The sequence below is a fragment of the Chenopodium album genome, chromosome 15 (assembly GCF_948465745.1).
Source record: "Chenopodium album chromosome 15, dcCheAlbu1.1, whole genome shotgun sequence".
NCBI classification, from domain to species: Eukaryota; Viridiplantae; Streptophyta; class Magnoliopsida; order Caryophyllales; family Amaranthaceae; genus Chenopodium; species Chenopodium album.
The window spans coordinates 41,317,198-41,323,021 of NC_137848.1; the positions used below are offsets into that span (position 1 = coordinate 41,317,198).

The 5,824-nt window shown below is 32.2% G+C and overlaps 1 non-coding gene across 1 annotated transcript; it reads right to left on the reverse strand.

Moving 5' to 3' along the window:
* Positions 1–3,819: 3,819 nt before the first annotated feature.
* Positions 3,820–3,891, reverse strand: TRNAD-GUC (transfer RNA aspartic acid (anticodon GUC)). The gene has a single exon. It is a non-coding gene; the product is annotated as a tRNA-Asp (tRNA).
* Between the last annotated feature and the right edge of the window lie 1,933 nt (positions 3,892–5,824).

Here is a 5,824-nt window from a genome sequence, read left to right on the forward strand (position 1 = left end):
TAGTGTACTCTATCCGTTTTAAAATTCCATTTTGACTTTAACTTGATTTTATATTATTATTTAAAAGACAAGTGTCATTATGTAAAGTTTTGATAGATTAGTCACAAACTCTTGTTTTTTTTTTTTCTTTTTTTTACAATAGATTCGTCACAAATTCAATAACATCAAGTTTTTACTGTATTAATTTTGGTTAAATGGAATTTCACTCGTATTGCGTAAATATTTATTCTCTCTCTTCAAAAACCCTAAAATTTTCTCTATTCTCTCTCTTCAAACCTAGCCACCATATTAAAACCTAAGGGCTGCCATCGATTTCTATCGATGGTAAGCCCCAAATTCTTCTTTAATTTAATATTTTTAGCCAATAAAGATCACCATATATAAGTATGGTGATTATAGCCAGTCCCTCCATATACGGTTTAGTCAGTCCCTCCATGTAGGGTTTAATATTGTTTGTTTGTTTTTAGTGTGTGCAGGGATACAAATTTGAAAGATTCGTCTTGCAAATTTGTGGAATTGCGAGTTTGTTGGTATAGGGGTGCAGATTTAGAAGATTCGTCTTGCAAATTTGCAGATCTTGATGACCAATCAAGTTTTATCACTTTTGCGACTATACATTAATGGAGCTCCGTCAAGAACGATGCAAAGACATCTAAAATTATCCAGGAGCAGTTCAGAAGTGATGCCATTAGTTTAGGGGTGTTTAATTCTTGTATTGAGAATTTAGATTTATTAAGGAATGATTGTAAGTGCCGAATGGCTATTATTATTTAATGAAATCACCCCTCCCTATTCCATTCCAAAAAAAATAAAATTTGGTTAAATGGATGTGGGTATAAAGGCCACTACCATTGGGCTTGACATAAGTAAGGAACCACTTAATTTTGTCTGACATCTGGGCCTATATAAAGAGAATACATCCGTTATGTATCAACTTAAATCCCAGCTTCAGTGTCCGACTCAAGACAGGAAGAAGTTGGTGGGTTGCCACAATTTCGGTGGCAACGATGGTGATTTCCGACAACAAGGCACCAGAAACCATTCTGGAAATTTTTTATTTTCTTTTTTTTCTTAGAAATTCCGATATTAATGAAACGCCGATTATCCATTTTTTTTCCTTTTGATTTCGTTTTATTCTAAACTCTGATCGCTTTTTTTTTTATTTTTTTTTTGGAAATTTCGAAATAAAATGACGATTATCCGTTTTTTCCATTTATTTTCGTTTTCTTCGAATGCCCTTATTTTTTTTATATATTTTTTAAAATATTTTTTTTTTCAAAAATTCCAATATCAACAAAGACGAAAACCCTTCAATTTTTTTTAAAGAAAGGCAAACAGGAAAAAAAAAATTTTAAATTCCAAGGGCCAATAAGTAAATTAGGTAAAAATGCCCTAAACCCTAACCCTAAACCCTAAACCCTAACCCCTAAACCCTAAATCCTAACCCTAAACCCTAACCCTAAATTAAACCCTAAACCCTAAACCCTAACCCTAACCCTAAACCCCAACTCCTAACCCTAAACCCTAAACCCTAAACCCTAACCCTAAACCCTAAACCCTTAACCCAACCCTAACCCTAACCCCCTAAACCTAAACCCTAAACCCTAAATCCTAACCCTAAACCCTAACCCTAAACTCTAAACCCTAAACCCTAACCCTAGACCCTAAACCCTAACTGTAAACCCTAGACCCTAACCCTAAACCCTTAACTCCTAAACCCTAAACCCAAATCCTAAACCCTTAACCCTAAACCGTAAACCGTAAACCCTAAACCCTAACCCTAAACCCTAAACCTTTACCCCTAAACCCCCTAAACCAAACCCTAAACCCTAAGCCCTAAACTCTAAACCCTAAACCCTAACCTGAAACCCTTAACCCTAAAACCCTAAACCCTAACCCTATACCCTAAACCCTATTATCATAACCCTAAACCCTTACCCTAAACCCTAAACCCCAAACTCGACAGTTTAAGGTCTCCCATTAGCTTTAAGCTTCTTTCCTTTTTCTTTTAGGTGAATATGTTGTAAGGTTTTCTTATGTTGCTATGAAGTGTACTGTGTATAAGATTTAGTTAAATGAAATATGACATTTAAATATTTTGTAAACCTATTTGAAGGTGATTAAAGAAGTACGAAGTAAAATATTATATTTTGATGTACATGTTAACCTTCTAACCAAAGAATTTCTTGATAGAATCTGTGGGGGAGGCCAGGTATATATAAAGGAAGGGGAGAAAATCTCCGGCCGGAACGAAGACTAGTGACTGAAAATTGTTTCACAATTAAGTCACAAACTACTAGAGTATATTACTATGCCCGACTATTAAGGCTGATATGTGCATTATTATGCCTAGTTCTAGATCTATTATTGATATATACGGATAGAGAATTGTTTTGACTGTCTTTGTTAGTTCTTTAATATTTGTAAGGATTGAATGTAATATAGTGAGGAGTTTTGTTTACTCAATTTTGTGTAAGCATTTGAATGATCATGAAATCAGCTGATATAGATAATTGGTTGTCCTTTGCCGCTGTTTATCTATGTTAATCCCATTATAATAGCTTCGTCTACTACTTGGACAAGCTTATCATTAAATTTGGTAGTAGTTGCTAGTTTTTTGTTGTTTTTTTTTTTTTTTTTTTTTTTTTTACTGTTTCTTATCAACTTGAAGGTAGTTAAATCTCATTAACCATGATCTTTTTATCGTGACTTAGGTACTAAATTTTCATTGACTATTTGTTATTCATAGTGCATAGCATAAATAAATTGCACATTTGAGTCTTTAGCAAGCGACAAATTAAAGAAATGATTTTGGAATGATATGTTTTAATTTTAAGTGATGATAAATAAAGATAAGTATTTGAGTCTGACATCATTGAAGTTTTTCATAAAATGCAATCTGGTTACTTTTGTTGATTTACAGTTCAGGACTTTTGTTTTCTTGTTTAATCATTCACACATCTAGTTTGCAAGCTAAGCTAAGCTAAGCTTTGCTTTTCGGCATATCCGTGATCTGTCTTAAATAAAACAGTTTCTTCTAAAAGATGTTTGTATCTGGCAAGAATTTTTTATGTAATTCAGCAGTGTTTATATGTTTACTAAAGATTGATCAATTTCAATATGTATTCTTTAGCTTTTAGAGTGATGGTATGTTTGACTTATTGTTCTAGTCTTGCAAACGGTGCCTAAAAGTATCACAAAGACATTAGTTAATTAGTAAATGAATTAGTGTATAAATATTTAGAAATCTAAAGCACAATTCGCATGAATGTAGATATAACTTATATAGAGTATATAAACCAATATGGGGCTTCAACCGTTAGTTTAACCTTTTGGTTTATGCATGTACTCTATCAATAATTGGTTTAAGCTTATGATTGGTTTATATAATCTATCAATAATTGTTAGTAAATGAAGATGTCCTTCTTTACCCTAGTTATTATTCTGGTTTTTAATTAAGCTTTCATCATTTTGAAAAAATTCCTTTGTATTTGAATAAATTTGGTTCCCTACCGGTATTCTAACTTTGTAAGTTTTATTATTGTAACTCGTAAAGTCATAATGAAAAATTTATACTATAAAGAAAGGACGGATAAATACGAATTATTAAGCTTAATTTTGTAAAACGTTTAATCTTTAATTAATCTGCTCTACTTAAACCAAAAATAAGCAAATAATTAAAATTAATTAATAAATAAATTAAATTTTGACAGCCTTTTAGGGTAACAATTGAAAAAAAATACGGAGTCAAAAAAAAAAAAAAAATAGTGTAATTTTGCAAGCCTTAACTCACTCATGAATTGTAGAAAAATGAAAATGCGCCGTTGCCGGGGATCGAACCCGGGTCACCCGCGTGACAGGCGGGAATACTTACCACTATACTACAACGACTTTCTTAGTAATGTGAATTTATAATTTATGTATTTCATTCTTTACTCCCATAAAACTAGTTTTTATTATTAATTTTTTTAAACTATAATTATATTTCAAGCAACTTGCTTTGTTTGGCATTGGCCTCGTCAACAGGCATCTTCAGTACTCCGTATTGTGTATTTGTGTGGGTTCTAACATCGCTTTTACATTTCTATGAGAGAAAATATTTCTATATAGATAGAGGTAAAACTAAGAATAAAGACAAATTAATTAGTGAACATCCTTTTTGTTATTTTTATACTTCGTATTTTGTGACTTTTAGAGCAAGAGTGAACAATAATTCACATGTGTAGCATTAAATAAGTGGTGGACCTATTGAAAGACTACAAAGTACTTTGTATATTATTCGGTAAGTTCTAATTTTATTTTTTTTCGGGAGGAAATATTATCATTAATGAATAGTCATACACTCATACCCATACTCATACGGCATGTACGATAAAATCAAATACATTACCCTAAAATTATAAAATACTCCCTCCGTCTCTTATTGATAGTCCCTTATGGGCAATTTTCACGGGAATTATTAAACACAAATAAGAAGTAGTAAAGTACATTGAAAAGGTAAATTTACATTGGATATGCAAAAAAAGTAAAGAGAGAAAGTAATAAAAGTACATGGAAAAGCAAAATTTACATAAGAAAGTTAAATTTGCACAAATATTGTTGCAAATTGGAGAGAATATTAGTAAAAAAAATTAATATTAATGGTACTTGAAAAAAGCAAATGAGACTATCATTTTGGGACTTAAAATTAACTGTAAGGGACTATCAATAAGGGACGGAGGGAGTATGTAAGAAATTTCATTTTGGCTTTAATAAAATATTTAATCCTTAAAAAAACCAAAATTGTTACCCGATAAGAAATTTCATATGAGGATCTTTATTTATTTTGTTTATGAGTACGAAATTTTATGCAGTTGTTATTCTTTTTACAATAATTATATTGATGCTATGGTATTTATTTTGACTTTTGTGGATAAAATTAGGTGCCCTAGCCACAAATGCACAAGTTAATATGAAAGTTTTATCATATGATATGTGAGAGGGATTTATATTTGGTTGATGAATTAAATGATAAAATTAGGTGCGTTACCCTACCCACAAAAGCACAAGTTAATATGAAAGTTTTATTGTATGACATGCAAGAGGAATATATGTTTGGGTGATAAATTTAATGATATAAAAGTACTGTATTTTCTAAGAGTACTGTATTTTTTACATGTTGTGCACTTTTATTTATTTCTATCTTAAAGTATAATGTCTGGACTATCAAATTCGTACAATATTCTAGGTGTTTTGGGTAAAACAATGGGACCTTCGGCAAGGTCCTTCTGAAGTGGTTGAAGACTGGGCTTGGTCCAAGTAATGTTGGGCCGAGGATTTCCTGCACAGCAAACACACGTAAACTGGCCTCGGGGGTTGTGCCGAGGAAGGCCCTTCCGATGCCGAAGTCAGTACAATGTGTAGAGAGAAAGCTATGCAAGAGGATTAATTGTTTGAGGCTATATGTGAATGTCTGTAAAAATGGTACAATTGATGGCTTTTATACCTTTAACATAGTAGGAGAATTGGACCTGAAGTCAAATGGGCTTGCCATGTTGACTGGACTTTGACTTGACATGGATTGGAGAGTTGAACCTTTGACCTTGGGCTTGTAATTAGATCATTTAAGGACCAGGCCCAATTAGGCTAAATTGGACCCAAACAACTTGCCCCCCAGACCCGATTTGGAAGAATGACATGTCGGGTTTTGATTGACAAAAAGGGAGGGAAGTAGATGATTTAATTAATCCAAAAAATTTGAATTTAAACCGTAATTAATGGAATAACGGCAGTTTGGATGAGAATGGAGGAAGTTGGACGGATAATGGGTAGTTAATTTGGAGGG